We start from the raw sequence: 21,171 nt of genomic DNA, 5'->3' as shown, positions 1-21,171 counted from the left end.
CTCCGGCCCCGGCCGCACCCCGCCGCCGCGCCGCCGCCGCCGCCGCCCTCCCCCGAGCCAACTAGTCTGTGAGGGCGGCGACCAGCCCGGCTTATTTAAAAGGGGTGGGGACCCGACAAGCGCTGAGACGCGCAGCCACTGCCGGGAGAGAGCGCGGTCGGAGCTCCTCCTCCTTCCGCCGCCACCTCCCGACTGAACTCCGCTTGCCTGGGGGGCACCTGCCAACCGGAACGCATTCTGTGGTCACCTGGTTACAAAGGACCAATCACGCCCAGAGTTCCCTCCACGCGCCCTCCTAGGAGCGGAGGCACGTGACTCATAATGCCCCGCCCCTGCCCCGCGGCTGCTCCGCCCCCCGCGCGGCGTGCCACACTCTGGTTTCCATTCATCTCGCGCAGCCGGGAGCTTTCCGGTTCTGCGGGAAGCGCAGCGGGCGTTTGCTACTCCAAGCTGTCCTGGGTCGGTGGGCTTTATGGAAAGTCTTGTTAGTAAAGAGCCGATTCCGTCAGCAACTCGGTTCCACCGGGTCTGACAGCTGACTCATTTGATGTATTATTGGTCACTGAACTTAGTTCCACCCGAACTGTTGACCGTTTGTGTAACTAAATGCTCTTCGTCTCTTGCCTTCCAAGTGTTTCCGCCTGCAACTTGACCACAACTCCCGGAACCCTGGTCCTGCTCTCAATAAAGCGCTGTGGTTGTGTGTCTTGCATGAGACTCAGGACAGTTACCCTCCCTTTCGTTATCGCTAAATAGAGACCGAACTGGTCCCTCCCAGCCCAGAAACGCCGGGATTCACCAACTCCCTTTTCTCCCTTCTGTTTCTCCCTTCCACGACAGGAGTTTCCAGGTTTATCTTCTTTGACCAATGGAGCATAAAGCACGATTTTCTCATACAAAATTGAGAACCACAAAGTGGGGTAACACGGTCTTGATTTGATGATGATAATGATAGTTAACGTTTGGCAAGACTTTAGTGTGTGCCCAACCCCATTCCAAGTGAGATACTCATTTAACCCTCAAAAACAATCCTTCTATAGATTTTACAGAAGAAATTGAGATGAAATAACATTCCCAAGGCCACGTGATTGCTCAGGTGGGGGGCCAGGATTTGATCCCAGACAGTGCAGATCACCACAGGCACCTTATTGTGATCACCAGAAAATAGAAATAGAAGTAAAACTTGAGAGGAAGTGACATTGTATATCAGGACTTTTTTTTAACGAAGGATAATTTTTTAATGTAGATTTTAAAATGTTTTCCTTCATTCAACATTCTCTCCCACATGCTAAGCACTGTTATGTGGGAAACCCTCCTGCCCTCAGTGAGTTCGCACAGATGACAAAACAAAGGCTTAGAGAGTCCAATTGTCTGAGGTCAGACTGCTGAAAAGGGCTTGAGACTGGGATTCAAACCTAGATCTAAGTGACCCAAAGTAGATGCTGGGGGAAAGAGGATAGATTTTATCGTACAACATGAGACAACTGAATAATATGAAGTCAAGGAGTCACTATCAGATGGTTTGTAGTGAGGTCATTCATGACAATAAGGACTGAAGGAAGCAACAAGACCAGCTCAGAGACTTTATGTTCAACTAGGAGAGAAGGCAGTAGTAGTGACTCAAGTGGAGGGAAAGGACTTGAGATCTTTTGGGAAGTAGAATCGAAGGGCTTGATGACTAGATATGGAAGGAGGAGGGAAGGGGGAGGCAAAAATGGCTGTTATGGTCCTGGCTTGGAGGACTGGGTAGACAGCAGTGACTCTCTCCTAGAGAATACAGGAAGAGGAACATGTTTGAGGGGGAAGATAATCTTTGCCTGTTAAGTGGAAAATCCAAAAGGAGCTCTCTGGTGGAAAGACTCTTTTGACTGAGTCTGTTTTGTGATATCCCAACTTATATTTTCAAAAATAACACACATATCAAACCAAAAAAAAAACCAAAAAAACCAAACATGTAATTGGGGAAGTTTCCTAAAGTTGACACACTAAGAATATAACATTTCCTAATGATTACTTTCATAGAACAACTTGGAATCTATGGTTTTAGTAAATGAAGCATTTTATGTAAAATAAAACTGTTAAATGCAAAAACATGTAAAATTGTGTTGTTATTAGAATATATAGAAAGTAATTGAAGCCATGGGTACAGAAATGATTGTCTTAAGAAGATGTGTGTAATTTAAAAATCTAAAAAAAGAGAAAGACTGGAGAATGGAGAGATTTAAGTGGCACTTAAGTAAAGCCTGAAAAGGTGAGCAGTGAATTCAAAGGACCTGAGTATTAGTCAGGAATGGCTGATTGATCAAGTGAGTCCCATGAGGGTGGGGGTCACATCTGTCTCTCATTACATGGCAGCCCCTAGAACGGTGCCTGGCCAGTAGCCACACAGTAAGCAATTCCCTGAAGGGTCAAGGGTGGGAAAGCTACAAATGCCATTGGCTATGGCAAATGGGAGATTGGGGATATGTGTGAGGCAGATGGCAGGTAATGAGTAAAGAAGTGAATAGGAGATGAGACGGGGTTCTATCCTTTCCAAACATTTGACTGAGAAGAGAGATGCAGTAGTAATTCCCAGGGAGATGTACGATTAAGGATTTTTTTTTTAAGATGAAAAAAAAGAGTGAGTCTATTTATATGTTAAAAGTAAGAGTCAATGGAGAAAAAAGTTTGAGGAGCAAGGTCCCCGAGGAGGCAGAAGTGGACATACTCCAGAGCTGGGATAGATTAGCTTTGGACTGATGGGAAAGCAAGGACGAAGGAAGGACCTGTGTGGACACACAGATATTTCTGATAGAGGAGAGGCTTAGGAAGAGCTCATCTGGTGACCTCTATGTTTCTCTATTTTAATAAGCTTCTATTTGGAAAGCTCCTCTGGGAAAGAGAGGACAATGTGTAGAGAAGTCAACACTTCATAAAAGCTCAATATACTTATTTACAAAAAGTAAACATCTTCCCTCAAAGGTGGGTACATTGAAGAGAGATTTGACCAAAAATCAAGGAGCTCTAGTATAAACAGGAATGCTGCAAAAGTAGATGGGGCTAATTATTTCCCCCAAATAGTTAAAAGAAATTGCAACAACTCTGGGGTGCAAATAAAAACAAAATTAAGAAGAAAATGACATGTAATTGCAAAAAGTGTGAACATTTACAAACCCTTTTAGCCACATAAGGTACCCCAGAAAGGACCAAAGGGAGGAATGTCCTCCTTTATTAGGATGGCAGAAAGAAAAGGTAACCTCAAAAATCAAAGAAGCAGGGACACCTGAAATGAATGTAACATTGTGTGTCAACTAGTCTCAAAGAAAAAAACAAACAAACAACAACAACAAAAACTCTAGAAATCAGAGAAGCAGGGATGATTAATACTTAATTTGATTGTTTTAAAGATGTAAATAAGGTCTGGGGACAAAAATAGGCAATAAATTGAAATGTGGGAAACCACAGAACAGTAAAATATTTAGTAAAGTTGAAATTTCAGTGAACAGCTTGTTAAATCCTCAGTGACTATATTCCATGATAATAATAATATTGTCTGAAGTTCTAGGAATGTCATGAGATGCCATTTAGGTTTTCTTTTTTCTTCTTTTTTTTTTTAAGATTTTATTTATTTGAGAGAGAAAGAGAGAGCATGAGCAGGGGGAGGGGCAGAGGGAGACGCAGACTCCCCCACTGAGCAGGGAGCCTAACATAGGGCTTGATCCCAGGACCCCAGGACCCCAGGATCATGACCTGAGCTGAAGGCAGATGCTATGTCGACTCAGCCACCAGACGCCCCGAAGATTTATGTATTTTAGAGAGAGAGCACATGAGCATGTGGCGGGGACAGGCAGAGAGAATCCCAAGCAGACTCTGTGCTGAGTGTGGAGCCCAACGCAGGCTCGATCCCACAATCCTGAGATCACGACCCCAGTCAAAACCAAGAGTCAGTCATTTAACCAACTGTGCCACCCACGGACCCCTTGAAATGCCATTTTGGATGATTCTTGTAGACTTGAGACAATGCCTAAGATGTTATAAAATAGTGCTTGCATTTAACAATAGACACACATCAAAATAGATATGCATGACCTTGAAAGTTAAAGAATCTTAAATCCTGCTAAGAAAACATTGGAAAGCATTGATATAAAAATAGATTTTAAAATATTTTGTTTGAAGAGGACATTGGAGAAAAAAGAAAAATCTCTATCCTCCAATGACAGAGCAAAGGGAAGCAAAGAGTCGTAATGTGATTTGAATTAAGCAAGAGTTTGATTCTGTAATAGAACCTGAGACCTTGCATGTGCCTATTAATGGCTGAATATCCTCTGGGAGGAATTTTTTAAAAAAGATTTTATTTACTTATTTGAGAGAGAGAGAAAGTGAGAGAGCACAAGCAGGGGGAGCAGCAGAGGGACAGAGAGAAACAGGCTCCCAGCTGACCAGGGAGCCTCATGCAGGGCTTGATCTCAGGACCCCGAGATCATGGCCTGATCCCAAGGAAGATGCGTTTTAACCAACTGAGCCACCCAGGAGCCCTGGGGAGGACTTTGTGTTTTACATGGGTCCAGAATAAACTCATATTTTATTCATTCAATACCTCTTCAATACCACATGCCACTCACTTTTTAGATGCTGAAGATGTTGTTTTGATCAAAATAAACAAGGTCTCTGTTCTCATGAAATTTATCTTCCAATAAGTGAGTCAACAGCCAGTGTTGTCCATCACACCTCAAAACCATGGCCCAGAATGACTACTGAATCTTCATTCCACACCAAGGTGGAGGAAAAGAATGGAGATTTTTAAGATGCATAGAACCTACATATCATTGACTTAAAGCTTGGTCATATGGCCACACATAGCTTCAAGTAAGGCTCAGAAAATGTAATCATATAGCTGAGTAACTAATGCAGAAGGGATAACTGGGTATTGGATGGTAACTAGCACTCTATGCTACAATCTGTAAGGAAAGATTAGAGAAGTTTCAGCTTCAAGCAAAAGGGATCATGATAAAATTTCATACTCCTTTGCAAACATATATGAAAACTTATACAGAGAGTTCTGTAATGATCTTTTCTTAAGCTAAGAGGACAGAAAAAGTGGAGAGAGGCTTAAACTATAGAATAAAACTAGCTTAGATGCAAGAAAGAGTTTATGGCAGTCAAGTGATTAGGATTATATATTATATGTGTGTTGGACTAATTGGATTCCATCTTGACTATTATGACTAGTCTTATAGAACAGGATTTTGTGTGTAAGTAACATGTACATTTTTTTCTGGGCAGAGAGTCTACCCTTATCATCATATTCTCAATGACATACATGAACGAAAATGCTAAGAATTATTAATATATCTAATTTGATGTGGAACAACTTGACTTTTCTCATTTCCGACTTTAGAAAATTATAATTGGTATTTTTTAGTAAGTGGGGCATTTGATAATGCTGGTACTCATATTTAAGTAAACTATCCAGTGCCTCTTCCATCTGTCTCTTTCTACACCTTCTGAACTGTTCTCCTACCTTCTCTCTTCTCATAGCATGCATGTTTCTTTCTGCCCACTGAGTCAGTTGAGATGAGGATGTTAATTTATTGAAATGATGCTCTGAAAAAAATTTAAAAAGGTGTTAGTTTGCTATAGCATTAGGGCAGTTAACGTTCATTGGACAGGTCAGTTCTGGCCCCAAATGTCCACTGTGATCACACCTCCAAACATCAGGGCACTTTCGAGGACAAGTTCTAGGAAGGGCCTACAGTTTTAAGAGCCCAGGACTTTCTTTTTGCCTTTCCTGGAGCCTTTTCTCTTCTTTGCTGTTTAACAGCTTATTTGCTTCCAGTTGCATTTGTCTAAGTGCAATAGAAAATTTAAAATCTTAGCGCACAGCTGTTCAGGCTCCTGGTTTTCTAAAGCAGATGTCAGCTCTACTCCCAGAACCAAAGGCTATAAAGGCATGTGATCTGCACTTAACTAGTTTCCAGAAAGAGCTGCCCTGCACACTTGCCCTGGAAATAAACTCACTGCCAAATCCACTTTAGAACAAGGCCGAGTAGAGGGGCGCCTGAGTGGCTCAGTCAGTTAAGCGTCTGCCTTCGGCTTAGGTCCTGATCCCAGAGTCTGGGATCGAGCCCTGCAACAGGCTCCCTGCCCAGAAGGGAGTCTGCTTCTGCCTCTGCCCCTCACCTCACCCATGCTCTCTCTCTCTTGCTCCCTCTCGTACTATTTACCTCAAATAAATAAATAAAATCTTAAAAAAAAAAGAACAAGGTAAAGTAGAAATAAATACATTAAATCCTTTCGGTTGTTTTTTCCCAATCCTGCCGATGCTCCTTACCAAACGACCTCCCACCCCGACCTCCAGGCTTCACTATTTCCACTTGTTTCACTTGTGTGGTATCTTGTTGCTTTTAGCATGTGTCAATGTTAGATGGATCAATTTTACTCTTAAAATGGAATCTTTGGCCAAGTTGGCTTACTGAAGTTAGAACCTTTTTCTTGCAACGATTTAACGAGTTCCCCTCGGTGTCTTCTGGCAGCATTTTTGACAGCAGCCTCCTGAAGTCAAGCTGATATTAGAAACTCTGTAGGACGAGGAGTCTCATTAAACTTGACAGCAGGGAAAAGTTTAACGAAGTCTTTTTAACCAAGTTTGTCCCCTAGAAACAGAGCTCATAAGATTTTAGGGCACGATCTTTTCCTCATGATGACTCTATTGTCCTATTGTGGAGACAAATCAGATTTTCGCCTCACAGCGTGGAGTCCACCCTGCCCTACCTCTAGAATTTTCTATCAGAAGGGATTAGGATGGCAACCTTGATAGATGTAGGGACCAGGAAATTTGTCTTAAGAGACATGTTTGTAGAGAAAGTGCACTTAAAACAACAACAACAAAATGAACAGTTTAGGTTGCATGGGGGTGGGGGGGAGGTTGCTAGGGCCTTGGCCCCTCTGCTGAGCAGGCCTGCCTCTGTAAGGTGCTTCTTTGAGTGATGCCCCACATCCCCTAGATAAAATGCCCCATGCCCCACAAATTATATAGAATACTCTTCTGAAAAAAAAAGAAAAAAGTCTGGTCATATAGTCAATGCTTGGCAGAGAAGAGGCAAAGAAAAACGGAGACAACAGGAGAGGTAGCAGCTTAAGGCAGCGCCCCAACCCAGTCTGCCTGCTGGGGTGTTGGAGCTGCTCCACCTGGGCCATTCGGTCAACCTCTACTCATGCTCTGAGGCTTATATAAGCAGAGCCTGTTGCCAAGCTTCTTTGACTCCCTTAAGGCTGTAAAAGTCCGCATCTTGGTGCAATCAGTCCCTTGGGCAAAGCTCTGCTAGCACGCAGCCTTGTATCACAGGGTATGATAATTGCTTACTTGTCTGAACCGCCCCCCCCCCATTAAACTAGGCACTCCCCCGAGGACAGAGCTGTTTTATTCAGATTTTGTATCCCCAGCGCTAAGTATAAGGCCTGGCTTGCTGCCGTCTCATACACTCCTCTTGAGTGAGATACATGAATGAAAAAGTTGAATCTGAGAGGACCAACAATCACAGTTCAAGAGCGGTTATAACCGCTCCTTATTTCTCGGTATTCTCCATTCTCTTTTGTGCCTCTGCTTCTAGTTTCTGCTCCCTGATAGCATTTTTTTTTCTAAAACAACAGCTATTTTACCATGCTCTCAAGGGTGTGGGTGAGGAAAGCGGGCAGGACGCGGTGAGAACTGCGCGTGCGCGCTCCGGCCCCACGCGGCCTCCGGGGGGCGAGTCTGGCCCCGGGAGCTGGCGAGGACTGCCCACCTGCGGCCCTAGGTCTGCGGCAGCAGTTCTGGCTGCCAGCTGGCCGCCTCCAGGCTCCTGCATGTCGTGACTCCTGAGGCCGGAGGGCCCAGGCAGCTTCCTCCCTCACACATCAGGGGCCTGGCCTGCGGAGGCCGGAACATTCGGGACTGGCTGGAGATCCCTCACGGCGTGCTGGTCTCAGAATAGTCAGACTTCTTATTGGACACAAATACAAAATCCCAGGGCAGTCCGCTTCTCTGGTAAACACTATTTAATGTAAAAATGTGGGGGAGGAAGGGAGAGATGTGGTGAGCAACATTCCTTCAATTAAAGCAACCCCCCCCCCCCAAGCCCGTTCCTTCACTATAATGAAGTTCGTCCAGGTCATCACCTTACAATGGATCATGTGAAATGTACTGTAACCAAATCTAAGTCTTCTGCACTACCTGGCATCTAAGCAAGCCCTTCCCCCCGTCGCTCTCTGAGTGTTTTAATAGTTGGAAAGAACACAGATTTCTGCAGGTGCTTTCAGAAACAAATTTGCCATTGGTTACATGCATTTTGTGATGTTTCGAATGATATGCTTGAAAATAGCATTCACCTTTAATCAAAATTAGGAACAATGGAGAAATCTAAAATCTACATGCTGAGAATGTCCCATTTTTCTAGTGATTACTTCAGTAGAGCAAATTAGAATCTATGGTTTCAGCAAATGGAGTGTCCAGTGTAAAATGAAACCACCGCATGAAAATAAGACTTTAAATGTTACTGTCATTGCTGTGTTTAACTAGCAATATCCCTGCGAACGTGCACGGTGAAGCAATTTACATGCATAAACAAATGTAGCCACCAAATCTCAGGATGTGCTAGGATGAAAGCCCCTCAAGGTAACTCTCCAGCTGGTACCATCGACCCATCTGATCCCATTACGTAAGGATTTTCCCTTCTCCTGGGCAGTAGATGGAAGGGACATGCTGCTTGCTATTGCCTATTTTTGAAGCAAGGTATGCCAAGGTCTATGTGCCCTTCCCCAGAAGTATCAGGGGAGGAGCCTGCCACATCTGCAAACTCTGCTTAGCACTCTTTTGGGTAGAAATCATGCTTTGCTGGCATTTTGTGTTTCTATAAAAGAATAGGGAGACACTTGCCCCTCAGGAGTCTGGTAAGAAGGCTGATTAGTTAGCAATTGTGATTAGGTGTCTTTAGAGAAAGAAATAAACAGGGTCAGAAAAATATGGCTTTCCCCATGGGTGTCCCCACAGGTGCCTGACTAGAGGCCAAACAATCACAGAGTGAAGAATGGCAATTCTGAGATCGGATAATTAATAATAATTTAGTAGTAATTAATAATGATTTGAATAATTGCAGGTTCCCTACCTTCAGGCTGTGGGCTGGAAGCAGTAACACACTGAGCCATAATGGAGCCTGAGGCAAAGGGGAAATGGGTAATATCATCCTATCTTTATTAAAATTGTTGGTATTTTGTTCATTATCGATTTTTTATATATTTTTCAAAACGTGCTACTTATTTATTATTTATCATACTTACTGAGTGTTTGTGCCCCCTTACTTGGGGCTCCTGTGGCGAGTGCCTCACTCACCTCTCCTCAGGCCAAGTCTTAAGCCCAGAAACAATGTCCCCTGGACAGGGAAGAGAGGGAGAGCCAAACCCTTGGACTGGTCTCTGATGCTTGGTGTCTTGAAATTTCCAAATCGCTGAGATGAGAATAATCAAATCCTAGTCGGGGATGAAAGACAGCCCAAGTCTTTTGTGGACCACTATTACTGCATTTTACAGATGAGAAACAGAGACTCAGTGCATGTGATCGACATGCCTAAGAGGACAGATCTAGAAAGTGCCAAGTGAGAACTTGACTCCATACCAGGTCAACTCTGTAGTCTATGCTGCAAGAGACTGCCCACTCACTGTGCTCCCCACAAAAATGATTAATAATGTATATTTTCCTCTTAATAGCCAGCTAAAAGTCATGATAAAAATATCTTGTTAACTTTTAGTAACTTTTTTCCTGGTACAAAAGTAATATATATTCATTGAAGAGAAATAAAAAATACACACAAGTGAGAGAAATCAAAATGAATCAAAATCCTACACCAAGAACCACCCCACTATTAGCATTTTGTTGCATCTCCAAGTCTTATTTTAATAAAGTTAAATGATATGCATACAATTTAAAAATAAAATGATGCTACACACACAGTTGTTTTTAATATGCTTTCTTAACAGTATCCCGCGAGCATCTCTATCTGTCGTTGTGTTTTTGCAGTGTAATTTGCAATAGCTTTGTAATATGCATTTACCGGCTCATGAATATTTATTGACGGCCTGCTACTCTCCAAGCAGTGACTAGGCAGGCACTGAAGATGTCATTTAGCAAAACAAAGAATTTGTCCCTCTAGGGTTGACATTTAAATAGAGGAAGACCTTGGAAAAATAAATGAATGAACGTGTGTCAGTTAGGGACACCTGGGCGGCTCAGTCAGTTAAGCACCTGCCTTCGGCTCAGGCCATGATCCCAGGGTCCTGGGATCGAGTCCCACGTCGGGTTCCTTGCTCAGTGGGGAGCCTGCTTCTCCCTTCCCTCTGCCTGTCGCTCTCCCTGCTTGTGCTCTGTCTCTATGACAAATAAATAAAATCTTAAAAAATAAATGTGTGTCAGTTAATAGGGACACAATTTTGGATGTTGTCTGGGAGTCTTCTGTGATAAGAAGCTGTTTGGGGCTGAACTGTATCCGCCCCCCCCACCCCCGCCATTCATATGCTGAAGTCCTAACCACTCCCTCAAAATGTGACTATTTGGAGATAGTGTCTTTAGAGAGGTAATAAGTTAAAATTAGATCATTAGGGTGAGCCCTAATCCACATGACTGGTGCCCTCTTAAGAAGAGGAAATTTGGACACAGACATACTGAGAGGGAAGACCGTGTGAGGACATGGGGAGAAGATGGTCATCTATAAACCAAGGAGAGGGACCTGGAACAGATTTCTCCGACCTGGCCCTCAGAGAAAACCAGTCCTGCTGCACCATCTTGGACTTCCAGCCTCTAGAACTGTGAGAAAATTCGTTTCTGTCGGTTAAGGCGCCAATCTGGGTGCTCTGTTATGGCAGCCCTAGCCGACTAACGGGCAGAGAGCGGTCCGAACACAGCGAGAGGGTGCAAGACCCGCAGTATCCGGGGAATGGTGAGTGCCAAGACCCTACAATGGAGCTTGCCTGCTTTGCATTAGAGGAAAGGAAAGGGGCCAGGTATTCTGGGGTCACTGAAGGGATAGTGGAAGGAGGTGAGGTCAGAAGAGGAAGCAGGTACCACTAGGTCCTAAAGCATTCTTCAGGCCTCAGAAAGGACTTCAGAGCACATTCGGGGAAATAGGAAACCACTGGAGAACCAATGGACCTGACATATTTTAACAAAGGTCCGTGGCTCTGTGAGGAGCCCAGTCTAGATGTATCAGAAAGTTTGTAACCCTCTTATCAATCAATGAAATTATGTAGCAGTGCCTGGTAAAGGTTTGCAGTGAGAGGCAGAGGGAGGGGCTCCAGGGACACTGGCCCTGAGTCCTAAGCCCTTTGTGTACCTCCACCACCCCACTTGGCCCTCCCACTCCCGCACCTGATAAACTGGATAAACCACCATTTTAAACCCGCCTCAGACTTTTTTCCATGAGTCCTTTTCCACGGGGTCATTCAGGGAGACCTCTCTTTCCCCATGTTAAGGCCTTCTGGTTGCTGTCCCCTCCTCTCCCTTATCTCTTTTCCCTCTTTCTGGAGCTTACACCTGGGTTCCCAATCCTCAGGCTCCCTCCACCCCAACTCAAGCCTTCCTAGCTCATTGGCACCAACTGCCATCTGCCAGAATTCCATCGTACTCTTCTCTCCCCCTCTCTCCCTCCCATTCCCTCATGCCTGGCTTCCCCTAGGGAATGGAGAAATGGAAGTCTTATCCAATATCTGCAAGTGAAATTTCGGGGCAGTCGACAATGTCGTTAGTCAGACATGGGACTGAAGTCATGGCTGCTCTGCCCAGTCTGAAGCCTCGTGCCTTCTGTCAAGTCAGACGTAATGGCCACGGGGAAGTAACTAGCTCAGGGTTGGACCGACCTTTGACCTGTGTGCCCCTCTAGGGAAGGTTTTGTTAGTTTCCAGACTCCTCTTATGCTCCTGAGGGGTCCTCTCTCTTGGCAGGAGCCCTCCTCAGCAGCTTCCTTTAACAATGTGCGTATGTTGGCCTCCTGCTTAAGGTCAGTACATGCCCTCCCCCGCAAGGCCAACTGACGCCATCAACATATACTTTATCTGCTCTGGCTGCATTTTGACTGTTGCTCACTTCATGAAAATAAGAGATCAAACTGGTTCTCTTTCTCCAGAGCAATAAACACATAGAACTGGAAAAAAGTAAATGGATGCCGTTAGTCAGGGTGACAGTTCGGCCCACAGTCTTGGGCTGATCTGCTCACTTGACCACAGATGAGAGTTGATGTTATAAAAATAGGCAGCTGGATACTCTCAGGAGCAAACCCCCAGGCTTAAGAAGGGGAACATCAGGAGGGTCACTGGCCTGGATCCTCGTTGTCACAAAGGGCCTCAATCCCTCCAGGTTATACTTATATGAACAGAGAAGCACTGGTGGGTTTGAAGAAGGAAGAGGATTTCCTCCCAACTTAACTCTGTGTCTCATTTCTGGGCCACATCTGTCGTGAATGATGAACCAGTCTTTTTAACAAATCCTCTAATAATTCCCTTAATCATCTTGGGAATAGCATAATTATATTGAACTGAATGTGTGTGGGTGTGTATGCGTGGGTTGAAATTGTTTACTTCTTAGATATTGACATTTAAAATACACCACAAACGTTGTAACCCTATTTTGGCATTTCTTTTTCTTCTTTGTGTTTTGTATTGGTTTGGTTTGCTTTAATATGGAAGTGGCCTGTGCCTCTCTTGACCTCTGAAAGGCTGTATGAAAACCTGAAACCTAGGCAAGGTGACAAAGTCTGGCCATTCAGCAGTCAGGCCTCCTCATGTTACTTCTTTACTTAGAAAAATAAAATGTTGTTGCAGAAGATCCAGAGTCACAAATGTTTTGCCCAGGCCAGGCCGTTTCTGAATTCTTAGATTTTTAGTTTCATTCAGCTGTCGGGGAATTTTCTAGACTAGAAATATCTAAGCAAGACCAGAACAAAATCTCAAGTATGAATCCACATCCTCCAGGTTGAGGGAGAATCAGATATGCCTCTGGGATGAAGTGAGAACAAGGGAGCTGATTTTCACCCTACACGGTCATCTCAAAATCAGAGAAGGTGAGTGGAAAGTTACGCAGGTTTTGCTGCATATCTTACCAGATTCTCATTCCTCTTTTCTTGAGGAAAACAGCAAAGTACCTAGTGTACTCTGTTAAGAATGTTCGCAAAACTATAGTTTAATCTTTGCAACTACCATTGCTACCCCAGACACCACCGTGCCTCTGTGTTCAGGAGAGAAATGACAGCGCAAAACTTCTTAGCAATGCTTGTACTTCATAATAATACTGTCATCTTGAGTTTGAGGGATCATGACACCGTCTGTATGTAGTTTTAAATTCCCCAGTGATGCCAAATATATTTGTGTCGACAGACACCGTTCCAAAATACCGGAGTTCAATTTAGCTAAATACCAGGGGGCTGACTCAAATTACTTTGAAGGAAAAAAAAATATATCTTTAACTCGATGGCAAAACATTGAAAACTCAGAAAATCTGTGTTATAAAGAGTTGGAAAATAGTAAAGTGGGGCATTTCCATAAAGGCTAATAAATTCTGTATTTTCTTTAGTTATATTACTGCCACCCTTTTCAATTCCATGTGTGAAAATGCTGTTTTTACCAACTCATGATAGCATCTAATTAATTACTCTTTAACACATCATCGTTAGAAATGTAGATGTTTGGAGTCGGAGGTTAAGATGGCGGAGGAGTAGGGGACACCTTTTTCAGCCGGTCCCCTGAGTTGAGCTGGATAGGTACCAGACCAGCAGGAATATCCACGGAATCAGCCTGAGACGCAGGAAGATACATCTGGATCTCTACAAATGAACATCTCCAGCACTGAGTATCGAGGTACGAAGCGGGGAGCCGTGAAACCGCGCACAGATATCGGAAGCTAAACAGAAGGGGGAGGGAGCCACCTAAACAGAAGGGAAGCGGTAGCCACCGGACAGACCGCGGACCCGCACGCTTGAGACAGCAGGCTGAGAAGGGAGCTCCGGGAGCGCACGCGGGACGGCTGGCGGTTGGCGGGCCACCTGCACGGGGGAGCAGGCGGACTCGCGGACGGCACCCGCGAGACAACAGACTTAGAACGCGAGCTCCAGGAGCGCGCGCGCAGGGCGGCTGGCGGGCCACCTGCACCGGGGAGCGGGCGGACCGCGGACCCGCACTCTGGAAACGGCAGACTGAGTCCGTGAGCCGGGAGCGTGCACCACCAAGCATCTCACGGAGCTCCGGAGCTCCGGTGTGCTCACTGGATCGAGGCTGAGACCGGGAGCTCCGGGAGCGTCCGCGGGGCGGCTGGCGGCTGGAGGGCCACCTGCACGGGGGAGCAGGCGGACTCGCGGTCAGCACCCGTGAGACACCAGACTGAGACGGGGAGCTCCGGGAGCCCGCGCGGGGCGGCTGGCGGCGGGCGGGGTTGGAAACACAAAGGACAGAGACGTGCCGGCCCTGGAAGTGAGGGCTGGGACGCCGGGTGTGGGGCGCACAGCCCGGGATGCTGCAGGGTTGAGCAGCACCAACAGAAACAGAGTTAAAGTGGCCAGAACATCAGTGGAGAACGATCCGCGATCCCTCTGTTCTGAGACAGAGGCTGAATTTCAGCCGCTGCTGCTCTCTCAGAAGAGGCATAGCAAACCGCCAGGGAAAGCCGCCAGAGAACAAAAGCCCGGAAATACCGGCTCACAGGGTGCCCATCCCCATCCCCCCTCGCAAGGGACACAGAGACTCTACCCAAACAGGGTTTTCTGAGTACCGGCAGGCAGGCCCCTCCCCCAGAAGGCAGGCTGAAAAATCAAGAAGCCCACAACCCGGAGCGCCTGAGTGGCGCAGTCACCAAGCACCTGTCTTCGGATTAGGGTGTGTTTACAACGTTCCGGAAAGGAGTCCCTCATCGGGCTTCTCCACCGGGAACCTGCTTCTTCCTCTCCCACTCCTCTGCTTGGGTTCCCTTTCTTGCTGACTGTCTCTCTCTCTCTCAAATAAATAAATAAACTCTTTAAGGAAGAAGCCCACATCCCTAAGATCTCTATAAAACAAGGGCGCACGGCCTGGGTCCCAGTCAACACTTGGGCTCTGGACAACCCTGCAATCTCTCTTCATCAGAATGACGAGAAGGAGAAGTCCCCCCCAGCAAAGAAAAGATAATGAGTCTGTGGCCTCTGCCACAGAATTGGCCTCGGCCACAGAATTAATACATATGGATGTATCCCAATTATCAGAAATGGAATTCAGAGCAACAATGGTCAAGATGATGAGTAAACTTGAAAAAAGCATCAGAGAAAGCGTTGCTGAGAATATAGAATCCCTAAGGGCAGAAATGAGAGCGAATCTGACAGAAATTAAAAATTCTATGGGCCAAATACAGTCAAAACTAGAGGCTCTGACGGCCAGGGTCACCGAGGCAGAGGAACGCGTTAGCGAATTGGAGGATGGGTTAGTAGAAGAAAAAACGAAAATAGAAGCTGGTCTTAAAAAAATCCACGCCCACGAATGTAGATTACGGGAGATTACTGACTCTATGAAACGATCCAATGTCAGAATCATCGGCATCCCTGAAGGGGTGGAGAAAAACAGAGGTCTAGAAGAGATATTTGAACAAATTGTAGCTGAAAACTTCCCTAATCTAGCAAGGGAAACAAGCATTCGTGTCCAAGAGGCAGAGAGGACCCCATCCAAGCTCAACCAGGACAAACCTACGCCACGGCATGTCATAGTGCAATTCGCAAATATTAGATCCAAGGATACAGTATTGAAAGCGGCCAGGGCAAAGAAATTTCTCACGTACCAAGGCAAAGGTATCAGGATTACGTCAGACCTGTCTACAGAGACCTGGAATGAGAGAAAGGCTTGGGGGGGCATTTTTAAAGCTCTTTCAGAGAAAAACATGCAGCCAAGGATCCTTTATCCAGCAAAGCTGTCATTCAGAATTGATGGAGAAATAAAGACGTTCCAAAATCGCCAATCATTAACCAATTTCGTAACCACGAAACCAGCCCTACAGGAGATATTAAGGGGGGCTCTATAAAGGTAAAAAGGCCCCAAGAGTGATACAGAGCAGCAAGTCACAACCGATACAAAGACTTTAAAGAGAAATGGCATCATTAAAATCATATCTGTCAATAATCTCTATCAATCTAAATGGCTTAAACTCTCCCATAAAACGCCACAGGGTTGCAGATTGGATAAAAAGACATGACCCATCCATTTGCTGTCTACAAGAGACTCATTTTGAACCCAAAGATGCATTCAGACTTAGAGTAAGGGGATGGAGTACCATCTTCCACGCAAATGGACCTCAAAAGAAAGCTGGAGTAGCAATTCTCATATCAGATAGACTGGATTTTAAACTAGAGGCCATAGAGAGAGATACAGAAGGGCACTATATTATTCTTAAAGGAAGTATTCAACAAGTGGATATGACAATTATTAATATATATGCCCCCAACAGGGGAGCAGCAAGATACACAAGCCAACTCTTAACCAAAATAAAGAGACATATAGATAAGAACACAGTAATAGTAGGGGACCTCAACACCCCACTATCAGAAATAGACAGAACACCCTGGCAAAAACTAAGCAAAGAATCAAAGGCTTTGAATGCCATACTCGACGAGTTGGACCTCATAGATATATATAGAACACTACACCCCAGAACCAAAGAATACTCATTCTATTCAAATGCCCATGGAACATTCTCAAGAATAGATCATGCTCTGGGACACAAAACAGGTCTCAGCCAATACCAAAAGATTGAAATTATCCCCTGCATATTCTCAGACCACAACGCTCTGAAATTGGAACTCAACCACAAGGAAAAACCTGGAAGAAACTCAAACACTTGGAGGCTAAGAACCATCCTGCTCAAGAATGACTCGATAAACCAGGAAATCAAAAAACAAATTAAACAATTTATGGAGACCAACGAGAATGAATACACAACGGTCCAAAACCTATGGGATACTGCAAAGGCAGTCCTAAGGGGGAAATACATAGCCATCCAAGCCTCACTCAAAAGAATAGAAAAATCTAAAATGCAGTTTCTATATTCTCACCTCAAGAAACTGGAACAGCAACAGAGGGACAGGCCTAACCCACTGACAAGGAAGGAGTTGACCAAGATTAGAGCAGAAATCAATGAATTAGAGACCAGAACCACAGTAGAGCAGATCAACAGGACTAGAAGCTGGTTCTTTGAGAGAATCCATAAAATTGATAGACCACTGGCAAAACTTGTCCAAAAACAAAGAGAAAGGACTGAGATTATTAAAATTATGACTGAAAAGGGAGAGGTCACGACCAGCACCATTGAAATTGCAAGGATTATTAGAAACTTTTATCAACAGCTATATGCCAAAAAACTAAACAATCTGGAAGAGATGGAGGCCTTCCTGGAAACCTATAAACTACCAAGACTGAAACAGGAAGAAATAGATTTCTTAAATAGGCCAATTAACTATGAAGAAATTGAGTCAGTGATAAACAACCTTCCAAATAATAAAACTCCAGGCCCAGACGGTTTTCCTGGGGAATTCTACCAAACATTCAAAGAAGAAATAATACCTATTCTCCTAAAGCTATTTCAAAAAATAGAAACAGAAGGAAAGCTACCAAACTCATTCTATGAGGCTAATATTACCTTGATCCCCAAACCAGGCAAAGACCCCCTCAAAAAGGAGAATTACAGACCGATTTCTCTAATGAATATGGATGCCAAAATCCTCAACAAGATCCTTGCTAATAGAATCCAACAGTACATTAAAAGGATTATCCATCATGACCAAGTGGGATTCATACCTGGGATGCAAGCATGGTTCAACACTCGCAAATCAATCAATGTGATACATCATATCAACAAGAAAAGACTCAAGAACCATATGATCCTCTCAATTGATGCAGAAAAAGCATTTGACAAAATACAGCATCCTTTCCTGATTAAAACCCTTCAGAGTGTAGGAATAGAGGGTACATTTCTCAATCTCATAAAAGCCATCTATGAAAAGCCTACTGCAAGCATTATTCTCAATGGGGAAAAGCTGGAAGCCTTTCCCTTAAGATCAGGAACACGACAAGGATGCCCACTCTCGCCACTATTATTCAACATAGTACTAGAAGTCCTTGCAACAGCAATCAGAAGACAAAAAGGGATCAAAGGTATCCAAATCGGCAAAGAAGAAGTCAAACTGTCTCTCTTTGCAGATGACATGATACTCTATATGGAAAACCCAAAGGAATCCACTCCCAAACTATTAGAAGTTATAGAACAATTCAGTAAGGTGGCAGGATACAAAATCAATGCCCAGAAATCAGTTGCATTTCTATACACGAATAACGAGACTGAAGAAAGAGAAATTAGGGAATCCATCCCATTTACAATAACACCAAAAACCATGCGTTACCTTGGAATTAACTTAACCAGAGACGTAAAGGACCTATATGCTAGAAACTATAGATCACTTTTGAAAGATATTGAGGAAGACATAAAAAGATGGAAAAATATTCCATGCTCATGGATTGGAAGAATTAACATAGTTAAAATGTCCATACTACCCAGAGCAATCTACACTTTCAATGCTATCCCGATCAAAATACCGAGGACATTTTTCAAAGAACTGGAACAAATAGTCCTTAAATTTGTATGGAACCAGAAAAGGCCCCGAATCTCCAAGGAACTGTTGAAAAGGAAAAACAAAGCTGGGGGCATCACAATGCCGGATTTCGAGCTGTACTACAAAGCTGTGATCACAAAGACAGCATGGTACTGGCACAAAAACAGACACATCGACCAATGGAACAGAATAGAGAACCCAGAAATGGACCCTCGGCTCTTTGGGCAACTAATCTTTGATAAAGCAGGAAAAAACATCCGGTGGAAAAAAGACAGTCTCTTCAATAAATGGTGCTGGGAAAATTGGACAGCTACATGCAAAAGAATGAAACTTGACCACTCTCTCACACCATACACAAAAATAAACTCCAAATGGATGAAAGACCTCAATGTGAGACAGGAATCCATCAAAATTCTAGAGGAGAACATAGGCAACAACTTCTATGACATCGGCCAGAGCAACCTTTTTCACGACACATCTCCAAAGGCAAGAGAAATAAAAGATAAAATGAACTTATGGGACTTTATCAGGATAAAGAGCTTCTGCACAGCCAAGGAAACAGTCAAAAAAACTAAGAGACAGCCCACGGAATGGGAGAATATATTTGCAAAGGACACCACAGATAAAGGACTGGTATCCAAGATCTACAAAGAACTTCTCAAACTCAATACACGAGAAACAAATAAACAAATCATAAAATGGGCAGAAGATATGAACAGACACTTTTCCAATGAAGACATACAAATGGCTAACAGACACATGAAAAAATGTTCAAAATCATTAGCCATCAGGGAAATTCAAATCAAAACCACACTGAGATACCACCTTACGCCAGTTAGAATGGCAAAGATAGACAAGGCAAGAAACAACAATTGTTGGAGAGGATGTGGAGAAAGGGGATCCCTCCTACATTGTTGGTGGGAATGCAAGTTGGTACAGCCACTCTGGAAAACAGTGTGGAGGTCCCTTAAAAAGTTAAAAATTGAACTACCCTATGACCCAGCCATTGCACTACTGGGTGTTTACCCCAAAGATACAGACGTAGTAAAGAGAAGGGCCATATGCACCCCAATGTTCATAGCTGCATTGTCCACAATAGCCAAATCATGGAAGGAGCCGAGATGCCCTTCAACAGATGACTGGATTAAGAAGCTGTGGTCCATATATACAATGGAATATTACTCAGCTATCAGAAAGAACGAATTCTCAACATTTGCTGCAACATGGACGGCACTGGAGGAGATAATGCTAAGTGAAATAAGTCAAGCAGAGAAAGACAATTATCATATGATTTCTCTCATCTATGGAACATAAGAACTAGGAGGATCGGTAGGGGAAGAAAGGGATAAAGAAAAGGGGGGTAATCAGAGGGGGGAATGAAACATGAGAGACTATGGACTGTGAGAGGCAAACTGAGGACTTCAGAGGGGAGGGGGTGGGGGAAGGGGATAGCCTGGTGATGGGTAGTAGGGAGGGCACGTATTGCATGGTGCACTGGGTGTTCTACGCAACTAATGAAGCATCAAACTTTACAGGAATCTGGGGATGTACTGTATGGTGATTAACACAATATAATAAAATAAAATTAAAAAAAAAAAAAGAAATGTAGATGTTTGTTTTATATTACAGAACTATATATATATATCCATATATATATGGATATATATATATATAGTGAGATACCAATAATCACAGTAATAGTAATCACCAACTAATATGTAACTCTAATCAAGTACTTAATATGAGCTAGAAAATTTGCTAGTTAAGCACTTTTATGTGTTATTTTATATAAGCCTCCCAACAACCTCACGAGATAGGTAACTTGTTAATTATTCTAGTGAATGGCTAAGACTTTTTTAAAAAGATTTTATTTATCTGAGAGAGAGAGAGAGTGAGTGAGAGAGAGAAATCATGAGCAGGGGGGAATGGTAGAGGGAGAAGCAGACTCCCTGCTGATCAGGGAACCCGATGCGGGACTCGATCCCAGGACCCTGGGATCATGACTTGAGCTGAAGGCAGATGCTTAAAATGTTGAAGGCAGACTGAGAGCCACCTAGGCACCCAATGGCTAAGATTTTTATTGAGAATTTACTGTGTGCCAGGCCCTGTACATGTATTAATGCGTTAATTCCTCACGACTCTCCACAAAGCAGGTGTTCTTATTGTTCCCGTTAGGGGATGAGGAGACTAAGGTACAGAGTTGAAGCAACCTGCCAAAGGCCACATAGCTGTAAGTGACAGAGCCAACACTCAACTCTGACTCCAAGCTTAATCTCTTCCTTACTAAACAGCTGCTCAACACAACTTACTTCTTCTTTGAACATTTGGGTGCCGGGCACTGTATCAAATGATCTTCATGTGTTAATTATTCCTCCTGGAGGAACTCACTGTTTTCCCATTTTTCAGATGAGAAAAACGAGGCACAGGCCATTTGCTCAGGATTCAACACCTGGTCTGGCCTGACTCCTAAGCTCATTCTTCCATTCCATTGCACAGAAAAAGTTGGTAGGGCTTCTAAAGGCACATGGTGACTCCGAGGGAAAAGTATACGCCTTGT

Source organism: Ailuropoda melanoleuca, chromosome 2, assembly GCF_002007445.2.
Source record: "Ailuropoda melanoleuca isolate Jingjing chromosome 2, ASM200744v2, whole genome shotgun sequence".
In the NCBI taxonomy this organism is placed as follows: Eukaryota; Metazoa; Chordata; class Mammalia; order Carnivora; family Ursidae; genus Ailuropoda; species Ailuropoda melanoleuca.
This window is presented reverse-complemented; position numbering follows the sequence as displayed.